The sequence below is a fragment of the Xiphophorus maculatus genome, chromosome 14 (genome assembly GCF_002775205.1).
Source record: "Xiphophorus maculatus strain JP 163 A chromosome 14, X_maculatus-5.0-male, whole genome shotgun sequence".
NCBI lineage: Eukaryota > Metazoa > Chordata > Actinopteri > Cyprinodontiformes > Poeciliidae > Xiphophorus > Xiphophorus maculatus.
The window spans coordinates 3299335-3324283 of NC_036456.1; the positions used below are offsets into that span (position 1 = coordinate 3299335).

Below are 24949 nucleotides of genomic sequence, written 5' to 3' on the forward strand. Positions count from 1 at the left end.
TCACAGCTCTGATTGGTTAAGTTCGGGTCTCCTCCATTACAACGACGGCGCACTTGCCGGCGCACACAAGCGGTGTCCGATGGCACGCGCCCGCCTTATCTATCTAAAATGCTATGCACGTGCACCGTATGTGTGATAGAAGCAGAGACACTTTTTCAACACCATAGATATCTCGGTGTTATTTAATGGTATTGTGTTCTAAATGTGCTTCAAGACGTAACCTTTATATTACTGCTATTATTGTTTTTATTCTATTTCTCCAATGCGTAATTCCTATTCACTGTAAGCTGCTGATGACATGATCATAGTTGTTCTATCTTCTTTAATTCTATTCTGCGATGTTATTTTTGCTAGTTAAGAGATAAACTCTCACTCTGCTAATGTAGTGACAGGAAAAGGAGCAGACCCACAAGCTGCTTTCTATGGAATCTATGAGATTTAATTCGTAATATTTCACAAAATGTGACATGTCAAGGAAATTTATCAGAAAGAAAAAAACACATTCAGTTCATTTATACGAATATCCAACCAAATCATATTAGAATCCATTTTAATGTGTGTAGTATTGTGCTTTACAACGTTTGTTCACAGGGAGCCACCAGGGGGAGTGCGTGTTTCACTTTTTGTTATTTATGCAAACCGGGGGTTCCCAAACATTTCCATGTCATGGCCCCCAAACAAGATTAGCATCAGAGTGAGGAGCCCTTTTGCAAACCCACAGCCAATACTACAAAATGTGTAAATAAACATCAGCTTTTAGAATGCCTTTTCTCACCTTTGCTCACTATTAAATAATTATTACGTTCGCTTAATATGAACGCTACCTCACATACTCTACAGTCATTCAGAGGCTTAATAAATGTCATTATATCTATAAATGAGATTACCTTAATAAAATCTTTGAATATCACAAAAGCGATCATTTACTGAAATAAATTCTTAAAGCATTTACAGATATTTTTGTTTCAAATTAAGGTACTTTAGCTACATTTATTTAACAGAAAACCTCCACTAAACCTCCACTCCACTCACAAAATACCTTTCTTACATTTACTCAATATTTTGGTTTGAACTTGAATCAAAAATCTTTGGGAAATAGATATCTATACTTATCAGTATCATAGACTGCAAATATTATGCATTGGAATCGATAGTATTAATCTTCAGCCATAACAGTGAGCTCTAACATTTGTATATTTTACTCAGTACTTTCAAATTGTAGAAAATCATTTAAACACATACAACAAATTGCAGCTGCTGTTGTTAGTCTTAGGGCACACTTATATCTTTATTGTAAGCGTTGTTACAATGTTCTCTTTAATAATAATAATAAAAAAATTGTTTTTGCGAAATGCAAAACATATTATCATAATCATAAAAATATACTAAACCAACTCAGATTAGGTCACCCCACTCTGTGGATAATACATTTAATGAACAATAACTCAAGAAAAGAAAAGAAAAGAAAATAGAAATATTCTCACTAGTTTATATACTTCACTAAACCCAGAACAAGATTCAAAACTACTAGTTGGGACAAAAAGAACCAAAGGAACTCCTATTAGATTATACAAGAAAAACTCCTGGTGTACCTATTCTTATTCTGCCTAGAAACCCACAACAGGAACAATTAGTTTATTTCACTCAACCCACAACAGGAATCAAACCATCCATCCATTTTCTAACACTCTTGTCCCTAGTGGGGTCAGAAGGTGCTGGTGTCTATCTTCAATGAACGTTTCGGGCGAGAGGCGGGGTTCACCCTGGACAGGTTGCCGGTCTGTCTCAGGGCAACACAGAGACAGACAGGACAAACAACAATGCACACACACACTCACACCTAGAGAGAATTTAGAGAGACCAATTAACCTGACAGTCATGTTTTTGGACTGTGGGAAGATGCCGGATCCAATTGAGACAATCATCCTGTGGCACTGCGTAGACTGAATGGAATCCCAGGTTGCTTGCCTTCAGGTCATCTATGTTTGGTCAGGTGTCTCTCATCTTCCTCTTAACAGCCTATTGATCCAATCAAAAACAGGAACACCTTGGTCACTGAACAGCTTTTGGTACCTTTGGCAGCGTGTGCACAGTGCCAAGTACGGCTGAAAAATAAAACCAGCATCTCCAGACAACTTATCAGCAAAGGATGAAACGCTGTAGGATTTCCAGATAAACAGCGTCACTGTGCTCTTCAGAAAACACAGTGGACCAGAACCAGCAGATGATGTGGCACCACAAACCACCACAGACTGTGGAAACTTCACAGTGGCTCTGTTCATCTCCACTCTTCCTCCAGACCCGGGACCTTGATTTCCAAATGAAATGCAGAATTTGGTTTCATCTAAAAACTCTGGACCATAACACAGCAGTCTAGTTCCTTTTCTCTCAGCCCAAGAGTTGTGATGTTGTCTCTGGTTCAGGAGAGGCTTGAAGCAGGAAATGTAATACAGTATTTGTAGAGAATTCTAGTGTGTGTATTCACATGTCATCCTGGAACTAGTCGCATCATCAACTCCCTCAGTCTGGTGGCCTTAAAAACATTCATTCTGAAGAAGACCCAAACCTATTCTGTTCCCAGAACCAGAACCAGAACCTACACCCAGCTGGTCTACGGATACCAGCCTCTCCTCAGCTGAATGTTCTTTGGGTTACCAGCTGGTCCTTTTCCCTTCTGACAAAGGTGAACATGTTAGCCTGGAGTTTCTGCTCAGGGTTAACATACTCAGTTTTCATATTCCCACCCTGGCGAAATGTTTGCTTCAGTAGGACAGTGAGACAGAAGAAAGATAGGGAGCGGACCGGTTTGTGTTTGTGAGAGAGAGGGAGAGTACCGCGGGGGTTGTCACAGCAACAAAGTCAACCAATCAGAGTTTGGTCTGGGTTTTTCATCTGCTGTCTGAAACACATCAACCTGAGTTTAATTTCAGACCAGAGAAAACTAAAGAGAATAAAATGTCGTGTTAATCCATTGATAGTCTAAACGAAGAGCCGGAAGTTTATCTTGAGGGAAACGAATAACGGTGCAGAAGTAAACGGTAGCATGCACAGCATGCAAACAACGCGGATGCCGATATTAATATGATTATAATTTCACGAACGACAACGACATAAATCTAACGCAACCTCTGCTCCAAACTACGAACATAGTCATGGGAACATTGTCAGCGCTAAAACTCACCTCATGCCTCTGATTGGTTGTTTCTAGAGAGCACTAGAAGAAGGCAGAGGAATTAAATTGTTGTCAGATAATCTCTCAACATATTAACGGTCTTAACAAATATGTACTTTTTGTTAATAAAAGTTACATACTGCAGCTTTAATTTCACTGAGGAGGGGACGAGTCAGGAGGGACGTGGCAACACATCTGTAATTTAAATGCAAGCTAAGGCAGGACTATCAGGACTGACAAGAGGCTGCTTTTTTATTATGATTTTATAAATATTGTTTGAATTTCTGTCACTAATAAATATATTGTTTTGTTGTGTAACTGAAAAAGAGCAGTGAGAGGAAAAATCTGCATAGACTCCCTGGAATGATGCTAACTAGCTTGTCTCTGAACACAGTGTTGCTCACTGTTTTCACTGGGAGAGAGAGGAGGGATTATACTGGTATCAGGGTTAGAGCTGCTGCTGACTGACTCATCTGTTGATAAGCGTGGTAAAAGGAACAGGTACAAGTTAAATACATGAATATGTTGGTAGATTTTTTCCTTTGTTCTTTAGATGCTAGTGACATGGAGGCAAACAGTCTGTAGCTAAGCTACCATCCTAAATGGTTGATAATCTCACACAGTCAACTCCCCTCTCTTGGAGAAAAACTGGGCTACAAATTGACAATTGTCTTTTTTCTATCTCTCTTTTCGAAAATCTGACTTTATTATTAATTTTTCTATGAAGAAAAAAACAAAACTATTTTGTGGAGGGCCCCCTGTCGGTCAAGGGCCCTTGGAATTGTAGTAACTTATCCCCCCCTTCACGGCGCCCCTTGTTCCAAATAATGTATAGGAATGACCTGGTCCTGTTACATGTCAGTCAGGGGAGGCCAATCAGATGTCAGGGGGCCCCCCTCTGGCTCCGCCCCTGCCCTTCATGCCAAAGTTGGTGCGGACATGTCCACACCAGTCCTTCAGGAAGTTACGCCTATGATTCTGCACATGGTGGCGACGTGAAGAAACACGACTGTTTTCACCAGAACTCTTGCTTCTGTTTATTTTGGTTCACACACATTTGTTCTGGCACAACTGTGTGAATGTCCTCTTACAGAAACCTACTTCACTCACAATTGGGTCTGGAGTTTTACTGGACCTGCAGCCTGGAGCAGCAATAAATAACAGAAACGGTTTCAACACGAAGACCGTCAGCTACCAAAGGGCTTTTTTCTTCATCTGTTCTTGTTCGCTTGACGTTAAATTGGAATCATTTTAAAACCTGTAAACCAGATACTAAAGTTCTTATTTGTCATTACATCTACTCCTAAATCAAATAACCTTTAATCTCTCAATATTTTCCAAGCACAATAGCTTCCCTCAGCTTTGGGGAGCGTAGCTGTTCCCCCCCCCCCCCCCCCCCCCCCCCCCCCACTCTTTAATTAATGCTGGTTTTGTCCCAGTATGGAGTCAAAATTTTATTTTAACTTTTTAATGAAAAATTAAACACTTCAGTTCTGAATACAGAAAAAAAAAATGAGATGCAGCTTTTATTTGTAAAGCAGACATTTATAAAACAATATTATTTTCAGTTTTTAATATTTGCATTTTTAATATCTAATTTATTAGATCTTGTTGGAAAGGGACAACATTTACAGCAGAGGTGCAGGCGGTGGATGGTGGGCCCGGTGTCGGTGTCGGCAGCACGGTCAGGCTCTGGTCAGTGGATGCCTGCTTTGGTATTGAATGACATTGAAACACTTGAGAACCCGAAGCGTCACTCGAACGGTGACGTAGGGGCTTGCAGTGGGCGGGGCTTGTGACTAATGTCTCCGGTGGTTCTCCGACAGAACCGGTGTGACGGCTGCTCCTCATTCATCAGCGGGACGGTGAGCTTCGTGCAGCGTTGCGATCCCGTCCGCCACTCTGTCTGTTCCGGCATCTGACACCGAGGACACCGCCGCCGGCCACCATCCGCGGTAAGAGCCGAGCTGCGGCGGGGCTGTGGAGCATTGATCGGGTCAGAGAGAATTGATGGCTCAGCGCTGTCCTATAAGGCCTGTGGCTGCGAGAGGGAAAATTACCAGCCATAGCATCATCACTGCAGCATCTCTGCAAAGTGCTTTCCCTCCGAACTCATCCCATCTCATTCACCGCGATCCGCCGCAGCAGCCCGCGATCATTCCCACGCCAGAAACGCGGTCGCCATCAATTGAACGCGTTTCTTGCATTTTAAGGTCATAAATTGGAATTTGGGTCACTACGGTCGTTTCAGGTCCGCTCAAGCCATCCTTTCTCTCTGCCCCCGTTTTCATGGGAGAGCGACAAATAAGAAGTTATAGTTAGGCCATCGGGACACGCTTCCCCTGTCGAAAACGGATGCGCGTTGGACAGAAATGGCCCAGGATGCTTGTTGTTTTTTTTTTTTTCCACATTATGTCCGAATCTCCAGAAAATTTCTTTCTCTTTCTCCGTCTCTCTGCGTAGCCGCTCTGACTGACTGTTTCTGCGAACCAGGCGTTCAGCTGTATGGATGGGAAAGCCTGAGTATGCTTGTTAACTGACAGGTGCAGTAATATCAGCGAAATCCAAATGAATATTCAATAATTAATTAATAGTTACAATAAAAAAAATGTTTCAGTTACCTAGAAGTGTTAACATTTGAACACTGATGTACAATAACTCTATTTTGAAATTGTGTTGTTAAAAAAAAAGTTTAATAAAACAGAGGAAGGCAGCTTTAGTTGGAAACAGATTTATTTGTAGAAAGTACTTGCTTAATTTTTTTAAAAATTATTCTTAGTAAGAAATCATTTTAGATCTTTCCATATAGTTGTCGATAGTTTAATTTGTTCAATTTGACCCTGGTGAGACCTTTGCACATAAATATTCAAAACATAAAAAAAAAATTAAATAATTTAACATTAAATTAAAAATGTGATTTAATATACCTCATTGTTAGGTAGACATTTTCTCAATTTGCATACCGCTGTATGAACAACATGGAAGTTGCATTGAATGTTTGAAACTAGGACATTTACAATAGTAATAAATAATATATAAGTAATAAATACAAATTTTAATTTTTTTTCTCTGCACTGTAGAAATCCTGCCTATTGTCAGGATTCCAACAGTCTTGTAACTTCTGAAAATGTGTGAAATCTGCTTCTGTTCTTTTCCATATTTGGATAAATATGAAAAAAAAACAAAACGCCAAATTTTGCAGAGAAAATAAAATGTAAAGATGCTTCATAAATGTAATATTTTCCCCATTAATCTATTGTAATCTGACATGTTTAATCTTATTTGTCACTTTTCACTTTGATTCTAACAAATTTGGCTTTTTTGACTTTTGAATTGCTGACTAAAGGAACATTTACAGAAATATGTAAGACAATTTTGCCATTTAAATTCAGGTTGAACTGGACTCCTAAACTGGGTCTAACTTGCTGAAAAATGTGCTGACGGTTTTTTTTTTAAGAAAATAAAAACAAACTGTTGAGCAAATCTATTATTTTAACATGTCCAAGAGGTTTAGATCTCAAAATAAAGCTGAGTGCTTGATCAGTCCAGATGCCAAAAAATGTGTTAAAATGTCTGTAAGCCACACTTCAAAAAAAAAAAAAGTCTCACTTAGTGTTGTGTTGTTTGATTATTAGGACCTGTGGATAAAAACCCAGCTTATTAAGCAAATTCAAGGTTACTGTTTTCTTTAAAATGCTTACAATGGTATAAAGCAAAAACAAAAAACAAAAAACATAGAAATCCTGCATTCAAAAAGAGTTGAAATGAGATCATTTCAGAGAATTTCTCCTGTTTTCTGTGGGATTGGAATCTACTGAGATTTAATGTTTTCCAGATTCTTGGATCAATAACAGAACAGAAAGCAGTGAGACTGAATGAGAGGAAGAGAAACAGACCATAAGAGTAAAGGGAGACCCTGTGCTCCGTACCAAACAGCAGAGGACTCAGTGGACAGCCCTGATGATGGATAGATATGTGACTGGATATAGCTCTGTAATTTAAGGCTGGATGTTTTCCAGCCTTAAATTACACAGCGAGGGTCTTTCATGTTTATCTATTTACCTGTAAAAGTTGGACAAATTAGATTTTAAAAAGTTAACAAAACCATAAAGGTTCTTTACAATAACACCTACACTACCAGCCTGATCTATTCTTTTTTTTACACATGAGACTCAGTAATGAGGCTGCACAGCGGCGCAGTTGGTAGCACTGTTGCCCTGCAGCAAGAAGGTCCTGGGTTCGATTCCCGGCCTTTCTGCATGGAGTTTGCATGTTCTCACTGTGCATGCGTGAGTTTCTCTCCAGGTACTCTGACTTCCTCCCACAGTCCAAAAAACATGACTGTTAGGTTAATTGGTCTCTCTAAATTCTCTGTAGGTGTGTGTGTGTGTGTGTGTGCACAGTTGTTTGTCCTGTCTGTCTCTGTGTTGCCCTGCGACAGACTGGCGACCTGTCCAGGGTGAACCCCGCCTCTCGAACATTAGCGGGAGACACCAGCACCTCCCGGGACAAGGGTGTAATAAAATGTATGGATGGATGGATGGAAGATTCAGTAATGATACATACTAAGCACTTTCTGATCAACTGTAAGGGTCAGAGAGTAGCAGCCTGTGGTGGATCAGCAGGGAGTGTATGAAAACACCAGGAGCGTCTTGATGGACGGACAGTAAACAGAGCGTCAGACTCGATTTCATTTGGACCCACATCAAGATCGAGAACGGCCTCAGAGGGCCAGTTATAGCGGACCGTATTGACAAAACATTAACAAACTGTTAAAATATTAATAAGTAGCTGTCTGCATTCATGAGAATGTTTTGAAATGAAATGATATCAAGGCTGTATGCAGACAAAACTGCTGATTTGACTGATAAAATAATATTTAAGCAGACAACTGTAATATTGAAGGTTCTGTTTCTACTGTCTAGAGGGCCACAAAAGAACTTCTGGTGGCTGGATTTGACACATGTGACATGAGGTTTGGACTAGGCCTTAAAATGCGGAAGTTCTGATTTGGCTTAGGCGGTTATATGATAGAAATACCAATGTTTTACAGTTTTAGTGAAAAAAAGGTAAAAGAAACGTTCTGAAATATAAATATTATATTATACATGTCACACATTACATACAAACCCATTTAAAATATAAAAATATTACTGAGAAGTTCAGTTATTTCAGTGGCTTAATTCAGTAAGTGAAGCACAAATTATCTTTATGTTTTAAAGATTACATTTCTGCTAATTATGCTGAATTTATTTTGGTTATGGTAGCATAGAAAAAAAACAACATTTTAGATGAAATATTACTTCAGATCAATAAATAAAGCATTTTCAGATGGACAAACGCAATACCAGATCAAAGCTCGTTATTTTAATCTGACAAACGAGCGCCACAGCCACGCTTACTGTGATTTATTGAAGGCGACTATAAGTAACAATACCACAGAGGGAGGAGTCACTGCATGGAGTTGGCTGCAGTGGGGACTCCACAGTTACAAGCCTGGAAGCCACCGGGACGGTCAAGGCAAAAATAATTTCCCCAGGGAGAATCTTTAAAGAGATCGGGTTTTTCAGCACCGACAATAAAAGTCTCGAATCAACTGGGGAAAAATAATTACCTCACAGTAAATATCTACTCCATTCTACAACACTGATTCGTTTTTTTTTACTGTTCCTTCTTTACTTCCGTTGTCTTTTATTGAACGACAATGCTGCGTTGCTACACTGCAGTGTGGCAATGTAGTAAGAAAGATAGAAACGTAAAGAGCAATAAAGTATTCCTACGAATGCAAGCTTAAGGCAGCTTTAAACATTTTTAAAATCTCCAGGTGAATGTTTAGGGAATGTTTTGATGCAAAAGATTATTTGGCATATTCATTCAGTCATTTTATTCTTTCAAATACTTTATAGTTGAAGCTTCCTAAAAAATGTAAGATTTGCTTCTTTTCAATTAATTTACATTTGAACATCCTTTATTTAACTAAATTTATCTTATCACCTTTGACTGAATAACTGTGATGATGCTTTGTACAATTCTGTTTTTTTTTATTATTCCTTTAAAGGGGCTGTATTATGTAAAATTGACTTTTTTGAGCTTTCCATCATGTTATAATGTTATTCCCTCATCAAAAGCATACATGGAGTGTTGCCTGGATTTCTGCATGTCTGAGAAATCCTTTAATCTCCATGGCAACCAGTCAGCTGTGCAAAACGCCTGGTTGGATCTAGTTCCGCCTTCGAGATGAAACTCCTCCTTGGAGTTCCGCCTCACAGAGAAGCCCTCCCCCACTCTGCTCCTTCAGACTAGCCAGCAGCAATCAGCAAACAACTGCACAGCTGCTGGGCTCTTTACAGCAGCTGCTTCTCAGTGACATCGCCTCATCGCTGGTAAAGACATTGTTAAAGGGTTAACAGAGGAGCCATGTAGTGATGACTTCCTGAAGGCAGAGTGTCAGAAAGAGCAGGAGTTTTTAAAGAGACACAGGCCCAATTTCAAGGTGTTAAATTAGGAAGTATAAATATTATATAAATATATATTGCATTTTTATAACAACATAGTTGCTTGATTATGCAATAAAATTGCACCATGTGCCTGGAAAACACATTATACTGCCCCTTTAAAAATCCAAACAACCAGTAAATTGAGAAAACAGTGAGCAAATTGATCAATAATTTAAACGAAACCATGAATAGCAATAGTATATTAGCTATGTCTTATGATTCTTGTCATAAGTAAATGTTAAAAAAGTTGAATTGATGAATTTTGTTATCTCTCTTACCTAGATTTAGAATGTTTCTTGATGACTGAAAATGTACGCCAACTGATTAAATGAAAATACATATTATTTTAGACTGTTTTTTAGTACTGTACCAAGTTTTTATTCTTCAGCTTGACTGCATTTTGTTTGTTCAGTCTTAGTTCAGAACTGGGGTCTGACTGAGGCCATTGTAATGTGACTAGTTCTTTTTCAATTGTTTGCAGGGGTCGTTGGAACATTGACTTAGCATTTGATTTTTGAAGGCCATCTTTCTCATGTTCTTCAGAAAATTTGACTTTATCTGGATTTGATACTTACTGGTCTCTAGTTCCTCTGTGTCTGCTTGGTGTACTGTGTCAGTGGGCTGGACTTAGACGTTGTTAGAGTTTTCTTCTAATCAGTGGCTTCCACCGTTGCTGTGGCCAGTATACTATGCAGGACGCCAGGGGGAGTACTTGGTGATTAAATTCCTGGTCTGACCAGCATGCACATCTTTTTCCTTTCTTGTTTATATTCTGACAAATGTACAACAGTTGGTGCACTGGCTTTAAAAAAAAAATACAACTTAAACATTACGCCAATAGCTGAATATCTGCTTAAGGCAGCCAAAATGGGGCAGCTTAGCTAAGGGAACACAGCTCACAGGAAAACAAGATAAAGAAAGTATAATGGCTTCTTTCAATAAAGACAAGGAAACAGAGTGTTAAGACAAGTGCATACACAAAAGGAGTGTCGTAATGGGTCTTATCAATAAAAATACAAAAACTGCTACCTTTAATTCAACCTGAAATGTACAGAAAGGGCTGGTTAGCACACTCTAGTCTTGGATAGTTTTATCAGAAGTCTCAATACATGAACAGGCTTTAAAAGGATTGCTGGACACCACATCAGATCTTGGAGCATCTGCCCAAAACAACAGGGACAGTTTTAGCAAATGTTTGATGATACTTCTACTTCACAGCATTGTAGGGTGTCCGGCCACTTTTGGTCCACTTTAAAGACCAGAGTTTGTTTCCTCATTGGTTCATAAACTTTTGTGTGAATACATTCAAGGGAACCACAGAGCATATCAAACAGCTGCACTGAAACCTGCTTTCTGAGGTTGTCTCGGTCCGCTTTCCACATTAACTCCTGCACGGTTCGCTCCTGGTGTGAATTCAGACCTGCCTCAATCTGAACCAGCTACAGGGAGCATAGGCCTTTTTTATACTTCACAATCCACTGTTGCATCATGGGAAGAATTCTCCCTTCAGTGTTGCGAATGCTACCACTGCATGTACTGAAATCATACCTGACTTGCTGTCTCCTGCTGTCAGGATGTTGTGGGTCTGGACGCGTAGAGGATACTGTCTTATTCAGCTTTCAGCGTTCCAAAATTAGAAATATTACATCACAAAACTTGCATTGAATGAGCTGCTCTTGACATTCAAAATGGGATTGCTAGTAATAACAGAATTGCAGCTCACAGAAGTTCCATGTTTGTTTTATTTCCAGGTCTGTGCCCTGACTTTTCTGTCCAATCAGTCATTATCGTCTCCTCGGTGGCTTTGTTTACAATTATGAGACATACGTTTTTTTTTTTTATCTATTATTATGTTTCTAGAACATACAAAGTCCTTAAAGTGAAGCAAATGGGTGTGATTGTTTCTGCAGAGGGGACAGAAGGTGGACAGATGAATTTCACAGAATTTCTTGGGAAAAAGTTGTTCCTTAGCCACGTGGTTATTGTCTTTATGTACCTGTGCCATTTCCCCACACGGCAGCAGTACAAACAGTTTGTGCTCTGGGTGGGTTTGATCAACAGAAATACGACTGACCTTCCTTTGCAGTCTGCCAGCAGTCGAGGTTTGGTAATTGACTCCCCATGATAATTGAGCAGTTTTCACCACCCGGGCCATGTCCTTTTTGTCCTGAACTGTGCAGTTGCTGTACTACACAGTTATACTGAGGCAGAAGATGCTCTCAGTCGTGTCTCTGTAGGAGTTTTTGATCGATTGAACAGGGAATCCATCCCTTCTCAGTTTCCTGAGGAAGAAGAGTCTTTGTTGGGCCCTTCCTTGTCAGAAAAGAGGTGGTCAGCAACCAGATCAAGTCTGAGGTGATGTGGACGCCCGGGAATTTGATGTTGTCCACGTACTCCACCCCTTCCCCTTGAATGATAACAGGTGTGTGCACTGTCCTGTGTGTTGAACAGAAGGTTGTTCACTGAACACCACTGGGACAGGTGCTGCACCTCCTCTGTAGAGGGCCTCATCATTGTTTGTTATCAACCCCTCTATGGTGGTATCAACAAACTTTAGAACCCTGTTAGATGAGTGGATGGCTACACAGTCATGGGTGACCAGTGTAAATAGAACCAGACTAAGCCCACAGCCCTGTGGTATGCCTGGAGGAGGACCAGGGTGGAGGCTGTTCGGTTCCTTATTCTCACCACCTGAGGCTGGTTGGTGAGAAAGTCCCTGATCCGAAGATGTTGAAAAAATCCAAGGTTATGTAGCTTTACAATGAGCTTCTCCAGAATGATGGCATTAGATGTTGAACTGAAGTCGATGAATAGCATGCACTACATACTACACTATACAGCTTAACTACTGTATAGCAGTTCGTGGTCGAACAGGAAGTAGCTGCGCTGCTGCGGCTTACCCTGCCGGACGGCGTGGGTCAGCTCGCCGGAGTGGATCCAGCTCCGAGCTGCGCTCTAGCACATCAGGGCCCTCCCAGTGCAGAATGGCGACCTGCCAGTGTGCGATGGTGTCGATGCTCTCCAGCCGCCGCTTCCTCTCATTGATTAAATTGGCCACTTTCTTCATAGCCTCGTGCGCTTGGCTGACACAAAACCAAAAAGTATACTTTTTTGCAAGTATAGTTTACTTTCAAAAAAGTACATTCTGAAAGCAAACCACACCAAACAGAAGAAATAAAGTCTGCTTTTGGTCTGGACTAAACGAGAGGACCAATGGACTTTCCTGCTGTGAATACAGCCTAAGAATACCTCAAGGATTAAAGAGAGCTAGACAGGGAGTGATGAGGAGAATGCTAATACTCGGGTGTTCCAAGTCGAACCTTGAAGGCCTGGCATCCTGCATTTTTAAGTTCTCTCCATCTCAGGTTGTCAATGTTCTACAGAGGCCTGTTAAAGATCCATCATTCGGTCCTCTTGTTTTGAATCAGGGAGGATTGTGGCCCTTGGGGACCAACTTTGGACACCACTGTGTTATACTTTTGTCAGTAGAGATGAATGGTGTGCTCTCTGTCATTTGTGGTGCTTTTGGTTAACAAGTGATTGCTGACCCTTTGTATGTGCCAAATTAATTTTCAGTTGTGACTTTAGCTTGTGACAGATCAGTACATATTTGAATTGATCATTTCCATTTATTGACACTTGCGCATGTGGACAAACACCACTGGCGTCTCCTTGAGGCGCTATAACAGTGATGGCATTTATAGCACACACCTCAGCCTTCTGTTCTGTAACAGGTTTGCGTATAAAAACAGGTGTAAACTTGATGGCACAAGCAACCAGGACTGCCTTAGCGAAATGAGCATCACAGCAGACGCGATCCATTTAGCATGAATATGAATATGCACAGCATGTACTTATCATCAAAAAGGATAAAATAATTGGGAGTATGTTATGCACCTGCAATGTGATTTATTAAAGGGGCAGTATTACTGTATGTACTATCCAGGCACGTAGTATGATTTTATAGCACAATGAAATAACTATTGTCCCTTTTCCACTGGCTCTACTTCAGCAGCTCTGCTCTGCTCTGCTCTGAAGTGATCACGTTTCCACAGACCCGGCTAGGCCCGTGTTGCCCTGCAACGGACTGGAAACCTGTCCAGCGTGTGCCCCGCCTCTCGCCTGTTGACATGCACCAGCCCCCCCTCGCAAAGCCTGCCAGGATAGATGTGATCAGATAATGGATGGAACAAATATGAAATAAAATTATTGTAAAATAAATGAAAAATATCCCCCAACAACGCCAGTTTTGAGCTGTACCTAATAATTGACATGACGACCGCTCATGCCCAAAAGCAAACCTCCGACAAACATACAGTATTATTATAGCAGAGACAGTGAAACTCAGTGTGCTACACTGTGCTAGACATTTTGTGAGTCTTATTAGCCAACACTGAGTCAAGAAAATTCTCCAAAAAGTCATACATCAGGTCTGTAAGGTTATTTGCTGGAGACAACAGAGAAGTCATCCAAGTCTGAATCCAAGTCTTTTGCAACCAGAGGAAGAATGATGAGGGATCCAAAGTCTCGTTGGATGTGAGTGTGAACGCTGTTGGACGCATTTTGCACTTGCAAAAGCGGGTGAGTAATGACTTAAATAATATGAGCTAGAGAACATCTTGACTTCAGGAAAATGCTTAAAAATAATCAGCAGCATAAAAAGGTGCTTACATGTAAATGCAGCAGTTACTGGAGGTCAGTAGCTACTATATTTACTGGTCTGGAGCTACGTATGGAATTTACCTACATAAATTGAAGTATAACTACTTCCCCGTAATTGTCTTTGATTTGACTATCAATCATACAGTGTCATTATGACAAAAAATGGGATGTTTATCTTCGTCTATTACCTTCATACAGATGAGCAGGAGGGAAAGGCTGCAGATCTCCGTTTCATTCAACTGGACATGAGGTCGACTGCAGGCCTTGATGCATCTCTTGCATTTTTCTAGACTCCCATTGGGCTCTGGAAATGGAATAAATGGCATTTAAACCACAACTGAAACAATTGAAACAGGTAAAACACTTCATCTCTGCCCTAAGAGCCCTCAACTCTTCTTAGAAACAGCACAGTGAAAACAAACAACGCAGTAATACATAGCACAGCTAAATATGTAAAATAAGAATTAAAGGCCTGCTACTGTATTAAGTATGTCCTGATTTTGTCTTTGCTTCCCTCATTCAGCTACAGAAAGATACATTGGAGACTTCCAGTGCAATAGTGTAGATTTCATTGGGCGTACTACTAATGAAGTACGTGCAATACTGTCATTTTTTATGAAATGTAAGTGGCAGAGGGGTCTGGAAACACCCAAAGATTGCAACATGAGTGGAGGGCAGCAAATTCACTCCAAGCACAGAAAACAAAAGCCTTCCAAAAGCCGCTACATTTATCACATCCGTCTTCTGAGAGCCTCAGCTTGGAACAGTGAATTCTATGCAACACTTTAAATTAAATTAGTTCAAGTCATGTGCAAGACGTGGTGGAGCACACCCTGTTAAATCCCCGCTCCCAACGGTCGTCGCTAAGGTGTCTTTTCCCAGTTCCTTCTGTCATGAACCTTTGGTGTTAGAATGAGAATCACAACTTAAATCTTGAATCGATTTGTATGACATCGTCTCCCCTCTGTGCTGGGTCAAACTGAAGTAAACCTTCCTGCCCAGGCCAAGATGTAAAAAAGGGAAATTATAAAACATTTCTGACACAAAATTGCGACTTTAAAAATATCAAAAGCTGTGAGGTATAGGGATGTCAAATTTATTAGATAAATTGGGAAAACTAACAAATATCCTATCTGAATATGGTTCACTCAATTGCTTAACACCTTTATCATGTCAAAATTAAAAATTAGTGTCAATTAGAGAAGGAGGAACATACAGGTGTTAATGACATGGAGGGGAGAATGAATTTAAAATGTCACCTAAATTGGCACCAAATCTAAACAGCATTGGGAGCCACTGGGTACAATGCAACTTTATAAGACAAAGAGGACTAAAATGAAGCCAAAACAGACATTTCTTTACACAATGCATTGAAACGATTGTTGAGGCCTCTACCTGTGTCTACTGGAGTTTCTGACGAAGCAGATCAGGCTGAATTATGTTAAAGGACACGATGCTCACAGCACTGCCTGCTCTGTCCAGATGACAGTGGGCTTGTTGAAGCAGGTGTATGATGGCATTATCAACTCCAACTCCAGGGAAATAAGCAAACAGCTTATGGTCTTGATATGAGCTTGTCTGTTTACTCAGGTGGGCCAACAGGAGTCTCTCCAGGACCTTCATGATGTGGGATGTCAGGGAAACTGGTCTATAGTCGTTGATGACTGATGGGTGAGTTTTCTTTGGTACCGGAACCAAGCAGGATGTCTTCCACAACAACAGAACCTTCTCTTGAGTCAGGTTAAGGTTGAAGAAATGTTGCAGAATCCCACAGAGCTGCTCTGCATTTTCAGAGCTCCAGGACTCTGGGGCTGACGCCATCCGGATTGCAGCCTTGTTCCGGTTCGGTCTCTCCAGCTGCCTCTTTGTCTGACTTCTAGATACAGAAAAGTGGGAGTTGGAGGCAAAGCGAGCAGCAGCGTCTCCTGATTCGGATGAAGACAAACTTGTGGAAGCAGAAGAGGTGGAAGATAAAATATCAGAGGTTTGACAGGAAAGCTGTGGGTCAGAGGAAGGTGGGATGTTTGTCTGGTTGGGGACAGGAGAGGATGATGATGAGATTGTTCCTTATCTGAACCCGTTAAAGAATGTGTTCAGCCCATTTGCTCTGTCAAAACTTTCATCTACCTGATCCTCCTTTTGCTTGAAGCCTGTGATCTTCTTCATCCACACATCTCTACAGTTTATTCTCCAGATTCTTCTTGCTATTTGTAATCTTGACTTTGAGCTGCTTCTGTATAACTCCCTGTCTTGCTCCTTAAAGGTTTTCTTTTCATGTTCAACAGTTCCTTTAGTTCACTGGTGATCCAGGGTTTGTTTCAGGGAAGCATCTTACTGATCTGGTGATGATGGTGTTTAGTTTATATAGACGGTCACACACTCAGTCATGGCACTGATGTCCTCTCCGTGTGGCTGGCAAAGAGCAACCCAGTCTGTAGACTCAAAACAACCCTGTGGGACCTCTTCAGTTTCTTGTGACCACTGTATGTGTGACTTTAATTGCATTTCATATTTAATGGAAACACAGCAATTTTGAAATTGTGTTTTTTTTAGCAGAGTATCCAAAACCTTTTAGGCAGAGTTTTATTGGAAACGCAGTAAGACTTAGAGACTTAGGTAAAGTTCGGCAGAGACCTGCTAGCAAATCTTTTGATTCAGATGTGTTGAAGAAGGCAGAGAACAAAAATATGCAGGATACCAGCCCTGAGGACTGACATGGTATAACCACTGGAGTGGACGAATACACAGTAATGTAAATATATGTTAACTATTATGCAACTATACCAAAACATGATGAATAATAAAGGGGTGGTATAATGTATCTTCCAGGGACATATTGGCATTTTATAGCACAATCATGTAGTTATATGTTACATTCAATTATTAAAAAAATTCGGCATACATCAAGTATAACCTAAAAGAAATTTGACTTTGCAATTTGATGCCTTGAATTTGACGTCTGTCTCTTTAAGAATCTCCTCTTTCCGGTGCTCCAAACATCATCACTGTTGTTCTCCATGATGCCGTTTGCAGCCATTAGGAGCTTTTATCTATGAGTGCATTTCTTGCTGAACACATGCATCACCAGCATTCAGGGCTGGATTGATATATTACTTTATCAATATGATTTTGCAAAACAATTACTATGTCATATTGACAGGAACTCTTCTCCTACTCACCTTTTTTTTAACCATTTCTTAAAATTTTTGAAATATTTAAGGTGATTTTATTTACTATATGGTCTTTGTGATGCTTTCTTAGGAGTTTATTGTTTTTCTGAACACATACGTTTTTACATGGCAGAGAGGTACCGCTCCCACTATTTTGTATGTCCGTTGTAAGAAAATGAGTCTTTATTTTGTCACAATATGGCTCAGAGGGGGTTCTGGAAGTGAGGAATTAGTGTTTGAATATTTGATTTGCCAGATGAATTGATATAGTTTTGTTGCTTACTTGTAGGTGTGAAAAACAAGAAGGCACAGGAATACTTTGCAGGGTGTTAGAGGAATAGCAAAGACATGATAAATGGCTTGTGTGAGTTGTGGAAGGTGAAAAAGCATTTTGTGTCGGTTTGTTACTTTTGACTGTGCAGATAAACAGCACAGAAGAAAGATGAACTGTTTAGACTTCCCTAAACTGTTGGCTGTTGTCAGGGGGACCACCAGGAAGTTTGGGTCCCATGACAAAAAATTAATCCCCCCCTCGCCTTCTCACCTACTGTCATCACGATCTTTTGAGTCTATCTGATTCATCAAAAGCTTTAAATATTAAACTTTACAGGGTTGCAACTGTCTTGCTTCCTTTAGTCCAATATCGGTACTAGCACAATATTTATTCTGGTGAATTCTACATGCAGCTGTGAGGATCTTGGGTTTCGGTGTTTGTATTTTGGTTAATTTACACAACTGTCTCATGCTGTTCCCTATTGGTTCCAGTTTCCTGATTGTCTCCAGTCTGTATTTAACCTCACCTGTGTTGTCGCTCCACGTTGCGCCGGCTGTTCCTGAGTGTTTTCTGGATTTCTGACCACATTAAATCATTTTTCCTCCACCTCAACTCTTCCTCATCACCAACTCCACTTCATGACAGCAGCGGTCTGCAGACAGTACAAATGCACTAAAGTCTGAATCTTACTCCCTATTTTTAATTAAAACACAATTATTCTACACAGTATTGAAATGTAAAAATCATAGACACTTAACGTTGATTAGTGTAAAATATAATTTGAACTTTTGACATGTACAGCTTTATAATTAAAACATATTAACAAAATCCTCTTAAATTTGCGAAAACAGGTTTCTGATCAAGATGAGAGCAAATAAGTTCTGGAAACCCAAACTATTCTCAAATATCACATTTGACTGACTCACCAAGAGCCCAGCGATGAGCCTTCAATGGACAACATGGGAAGACTGTAAAAGCCTGTCTGGAGACAAACTGGACCTGAAACAGTTTTTAATTTACTTTGTATTCTGTTATAGAGTCACAGGCAACGGGCAAAATATACACAAATCAAATCAGACTTCTCAAAAAATAAATTGCTGCTGTTACCACCTCTTCAGTCTATCTGATCCATCAAAAGCTTTACATATTAAACTTTAAAGACTTTAAAGGCCTGATGGGATTTTGTTCATTTCATTTAGGAGAACCAGAGTGGAGAAGGTGGTAGAGAAAGTGGCACCATATATCTGTAACATACCTGCTAACTAAGATACTTGATTTGCAAGTACTTTGCTTGAACCTACACTAAGTAAATCAGTTTTGCATAATAATTACATTTGAAACCATGTGATCGGTCCCTACGTCCGCTCCCGTCGTGGGATGTTTCTTTGGGACAGCGATGATGACGAAATGTTTGATGACCTGGTTTCTGATATGGGCGATGTCGGCAGCTGCCCAAGGCTGCTCTTCTATAGGGCGGCATGAGCTCTCTAGAAATGCATTACAAATCCTGTTTTTCCAATATATTGGTGAGCTCTGGTCTGCTGGGAACCCTCTGCCTGGTGCAGTGCATGGAACCTGCTGCTGATGTCTGACCAACAGCTTGTGAAAGGAGGATTCTCTTGTCTCCCTAGTGGACTTAATACAAATGCACTATGCAACTACTAATGATAATGATTTTGTGATGTAGCTTGGATCCTGTTGAATGACCATTAATTGGAAGAGGTGTGCTTGGTCTACTATTGTGAATATTTCACAAATTGGAAATATACATAAGCCCATTTGTTTGTGTCGAAGTTGTTAGCCATTTGCTATGTCAGTGTTACTGTCTCTTAAACACTTAGCTTTAGCTGGGAAAGTTATGTTAGCCTTCTGTGATTACTTGCATTAGGCTCATCTCAATAATGTTTTTACAGCCTGTTGAACAGGGATGGATCAATATAAAAATTATTGCTAATATCAATATAAAAATTAATACTGCTTTTATGGCTGATAACTAATATGTGCACATGTCATTTGTTATATATGTACAGTATTTCCATACACTTTCCACACCATGTAAAAGTGACCACAATGCTTTCATTACTTTTCTGCTTCAGTGAAACAGCCATTAATCCTGCGCTGCGTCACCATCAGTGTGGTTTGACTGAAGAACCACACGGCAGCCGCCTCACTTTCACAAACACACACACACACACACCTACACACGCACACACACACACACACACACACACGCCAACAAGATGGAATACTAGCAGCGGCCCAGTTTTATTTATCTGACCAAAACTCATTAGGTTAGAAAATGACAAACTGATGTTAGTGTTGATACGTAAATAAATTTAATTTATATAAAACCTTAGACAAATAAAATTCATAAATTAATTCATGCTAAACAAAGCCACACACCGATAGAACATGACTCAAAATAAAAACATCATGACCATGAATTTCTACTACTAAATAACCACTGTGAGCATTATGAATGTTTGATAATGATACAATTGATACATCATGTATCAATTGTTCTGTATGGTGTCTCAATAAAAATTAAGGGGCACTTCTGAAATATTTTGGAGTTTGTTGAAACTGAAACGTATGTGAAGTCCACTATGTCTCAGAAAGTCCTCAGTAACCTCACAGTCATCAGCATATCAACCATACAATCACTCAGAGTTTATTGAGGATAATAGTCTAAAAAATATAAGAGTATGTTAGTGTCTTACTATGTGAGTTTATAGTTGCTTACATGTTTTTCAAATGAAATATTAAAATCAATTTTAAGTGTGCCTGGGATGGCACACGATAATTTATATGACCTGTCACGGCGCAGCATGTTGGCGCTGAGGTAGGGAGCAGTTTATGATGTGGGAGGCAGCAATGGTTTGTACATATGCCAACATTTCTTTCTTCTTTATATGAATGAAAAAGGCTGCTGAATTGGAATTACATGTGAAGAAATCTTTGTCACATCACAGGAAGAACAGTTAAATGAAGTAAGAAAACTGAAATTAGAAGTTAACACAATACCGGAAGCAAGAACACAATTGCAAATACTGAGGTTTAGCTTAGAGAACTTTGATCATATTAATAAAACCACCAAACCTATGGCAAATCAATTGAAAAAGAATCAGTGACAGCAGCAGTACATCAATAAATGTTCCATAAGAAACGGTTTAAATAAACCCCTACTTGGGATTAATAAATGAATGAAAACAGAACAGGTTATGTAGTACGTAGCTTTAATAATGAGGTCTTTTGATTAAGACCACATGTCGTAGATTAACTGTATTAAGCACTAAAATTAATCCTTTTTCTTAACAATAACCACTGAACTCCATGATGCCGTCAAAACTATTCCCACTGGCAGAGCTCCAGGACCTAAACATTTCCTGCAGAATCCCACAGAAATACTCTGACACTGCTGCTCTCAACCGTCCAACGGACGATCACAGAAATTCTGCGTAGCCAGTAAAAGCATTAAAAGCATTAAAGATAAAAACTTATGATGACATGGTCCACTTCCTCATCTGACCTGAACCCAGTTGAGAACTTGTCGGAAGTTCTTAAACAGGAGACAGTACAACTCTAGTCGGTCTTTAACAGATCAAGAAACAGAAACTCCATGAATGGTAAGTTTGACACTGTTATCGAAAAGAAGCATGGTCACTTTTTTTTTTTGAATGTCAGAAATGTTTATTTGAAATTTTTTTAGTTGTTTGTTTAAAAATCTCACAAAAGAAATTAAAAAAAAAGTGAAATTGGATAATGTGTATGATAATGTGTAATAATTTGGTACACAAGTAGAGCCCTCCAAGACAAGTAAAAGTCTTTAGGAGGTATGACCTAAAACCAACAGAAGAGTCTCCCTTTTTGGATCAAAAGGTCATTTTTGAGGGTTTTTGACATTTTACCAGCTTTAGTAAACTTCTCTTAGCTATTCTGCGGTATCGTCTTAAAGCATGGCATATTAAAATTTCTAGTAGTTATGGTGTCATGTGGGATGTGGGTGTTTGGAGTGGGGGTTGTGTGGGTGTGTTCTTACCGGGTTTTTGGGGGCGGAGCTCTCATGAGGCTGTCCCTCATGGCTGGGATTAGTGACGTCTGCGTTAGGGGGCATGTGCTCGATGTTCGGGTGTTGGTTGGGGGTGACCCGGTACTCAACCTCATCACCCTCACTGATACAGCTGAGTCATCCAAGAACTTCTGTAGATGACCAAAGATTCAGATAGGTCCATGCTATCAGGGAGATCTGCGTCAAGTTGGCTACTAGGCTACTTTGGATACTCTACCCTTTGTTCTTGGTTCATAATAATCATAAAGTTCAACTGCCATGTGTCCGAATGACCCATTGACCTGCATGTGACAGTATTTGGGGTGGCAGTTAAAGGGTTAAGTAAGATTTTAAATCCAGACAGGAGCAAAAGTCTCAGAGTGATTCTGAACTCCAAGTCTGAAGACAAATTTGCTAGGGGTCACCATTAATGTCTGGCCCCGGAGTAAAGGACAAAATGCTCTGAGATAGAGAGAAATTATAATGTTTTTTTTCTAAAAAGGAAGAAAGAAAGAAAGAAAAGACAACAGACAGAAATAAATCATACAACATGTATTGCTGTCTCTCTTGTTCGTTCTACTTATTATTTGGGATTCATTGACAGGGTACATGCCCTGTACTTCTGTAGTGTTCATCAGGGCCAGAGGTCCCCAAAGTGCTTCACACTACATTCAGTCATTCACCCATTCACACATACATTTTTCTTCTGCGCATTTTTAAGTATAGCATTAGAAAAGGTTCATGGAAGATGCAAACTCAAAATAACTTCCTCAATTTTGCAAAAACTTTTTTACATAAAAGAGTTCATGTTCTAAAGTGGAGATGTAAACACAACTGCCGAATCAGTTCTGACTTAACAAACTTCCAGGGTCCAAACCTCCAGCACAGCGGGGTAGAAGTGTCAGCCTGGAGTGGCCGACCAGAGGCAGTCCAGCCTGGGACGGGAGTGGTGGGACACCAAACCAAATTGGAGGGGAGGACTCTCTCCACTTTTCTGAGACATGTGGTCCTTGCTAGTTTGCATCAACATCTGACAAAATTTTTTTTTTGTGCAATCTGGTTGATTCGCTTCAAACCACTAGATGGCAACACGCCTAATATGCATTTTCTGTTTTTTCTTTCTTGCAACATTTTAAATATGTTCTCAAAATTCACTTGACAATTGGATGGAAACATGCTATTCACATGTTAATGGTGGTAACCTACTACACATTACCGACAGCTGACCTTGGTCAGTTTGATAGACATGAGGCTGCCATGTATCTGCTATATAAGATACAATAATTAAGGTCCAGACTGTCGTGATCCTGCAGTGTGGGTGTTCTGAGTTGTGTGAGTGTGAGTCATCTGCTCCCTAGAGGATCTCTGTGGCAGTGCGTGGGAATCTGGCAGCCAGCACACCTGGGCGACAGTTCCAATCAAGCTGCCAACAGCATTTAAGGAGCAGCGGAGCCTTCATTCAGTGTCTGATGATTAACCAACACTGGTACTCTGAGCTCCTTGTGCCTCTTTGAGAAGACTAACCCTCTGAGTTTCTCCTTTGAACTTACCTGGTGTTCTCTTGTGTCCCCAGGTTCTGATGAATTCCTAATGGTTCCTCACTTTGGAGAATTTCCTGAGGAACAAGACATCTTCTGGACCTTCAACGAATGGCACGATCGCTTAGCGCTGCTCCCGACACCGCCCACACCTGCCTGCCTACCCGCTCCCTGCTGGACGTAAACCTTTGGGTTCCTCAGCTTTAACTGATCACCAGCAGGATCCCAGCCCATAGACCAAACTTCAACCTCCCCTAACACAGTAAGACTCATCTATTCAAGATCATTTGCTTTCCTTTGGCAAGCTTCTAACCAGTCTCCCTCTTTCAGACCCTGTGTAGCGCCAGGCCCCTAGAGAAGACATCTTTTATATATATATTCATTTGTAAATAAATAATTTTCTTTACCTTGTGTCCGGCGTCTGATTCTGCATGTGGGTTGAACGGCTTCAAGGGTTGAGCAGGACAGACAAAGCCTTTAAGAAGCAAATTGCCTTGTTGTTGCGTGTGTAAGGGTGGCTAGATCATAACATGAAGGATTCATCCTTTTCAGACCTTAACCAAAACTTACTTACTTAAAATTAAATAAACCAAATGACAGACTTTCCTTAACTAAAACAAAATACTAAGTGCACATAATCAGCAGTTCATTCCTACAAACTTCTCAAATGCTTTTAGAGACAGGACAGTGTGGCTGGTTTGGATGAGCAGAGGATGGATAGTAGAGGTGGGTGAATTGATCCAAAATATCTATCAGTACCTAGTCAGAATTGGATTGATACTAGCGTGGTAAGATAGTTTCAGATTCCCTCTTGAAATTTAGTTTTTTGCTTTGCACTTTTGCGATAGAGGCGGTCCAATCAGAATGCCTTCTTGTGACGAGGGGCTTCTTGACCGTCTCAGGTTCTTTTTGCTCGGGCATCTGAACCACATGACCTATAGACAGAAGATTTCTATGTAGTCTTTTGACACTGCCATTTCTGTCTTCTTGAACTTTGTAAAAAGGCAATCTTGGTCGCTTAGGTGGTAGGTTTCCAGCAATCTTTGACTTCTTGTCAGGCCAACATTTTTAACTAAGACGTCAGCTTCCATTTTTATGTGATTCCTTAAATGATCATAGTGAGCCTTGTTTCTGAGATGACTTGTTAGCTGTTTCAGTAGCCAGCTGATAGGCTTCCTGCAATTCCTTTTTCATTTTCTCCACATACTGGAGATAAGGTATTTCACTCTATCCCTCATCAACAGTCCAGATGTCATTAAGCAGCCTTGCCTCTCTCCCATACATTAAGAAATATGGAGAGTATTGTGTGGTATCATCTTTTGTACAGTTGTATGTGTGTACTAACTGACTGATGTGCTGACTCCATTGCGGTTTCTTGACAGTTTGCAATATTCCAGACATAGAGAATAATGTCCTGTTGAAATGTGGGTGGTAGGGCAAAGTCTAATTTTCTTGATTTTTATTTAAAATCCTTCTTTGCATCATCATCTCCAGAAGTTCCACAATCGTCCCCAGAGCAGAACCAGCCTTCTTTATCAAGTTGTTGAGCTTTTTTAAATCCCTGGTTCTGACGCTGCTGCCCCAGCAG

The 24949-nt window shown here is 40.2% G+C and overlaps 1 protein-coding gene and 1 long non-coding RNA gene across 4 annotated transcripts in view; one reads left to right on the forward strand and one right to left on the reverse strand.

Annotated features, from left to right (window-relative positions):
* The first annotated feature begins 4817 nt into the window (after positions 1 to 4817).
* The window catches only part of nat16 (N-acetyltransferase 16 (putative)), a 29668-nt gene continuing 9536 nt past the window's right edge, over positions 4818 to 24949 (forward strand). The window contains exons 1-2 of one of the 3 annotated variants that reach the window (XM_023346327.1): positions 4818 to 5127; positions 23397 to 23623. The gene's annotated coding sequence lies outside the window, so the exon portion shown is untranslated. Of the gene's footprint in view, positions 5128 to 15928; positions 16003 to 23396; positions 23624 to 24949 lie in introns of those variants that run through there. The other 2 variants (XM_023346328.1, XM_005800045.2) reach the window with 2 other exon arrangements.
* LOC111610976 lies at positions 10478 to 23373 on the reverse strand. The gene is made up of 5 exons (XR_002753843.1): positions 21815 to 23373; positions 18702 to 18774; positions 18302 to 18427; positions 14520 to 14635; positions 10478 to 12752 (listed from the first exon to the last, which is right to left on the reverse strand). It is a non-coding gene; the product is annotated as an uncharacterized LOC111610976 (long non-coding RNA).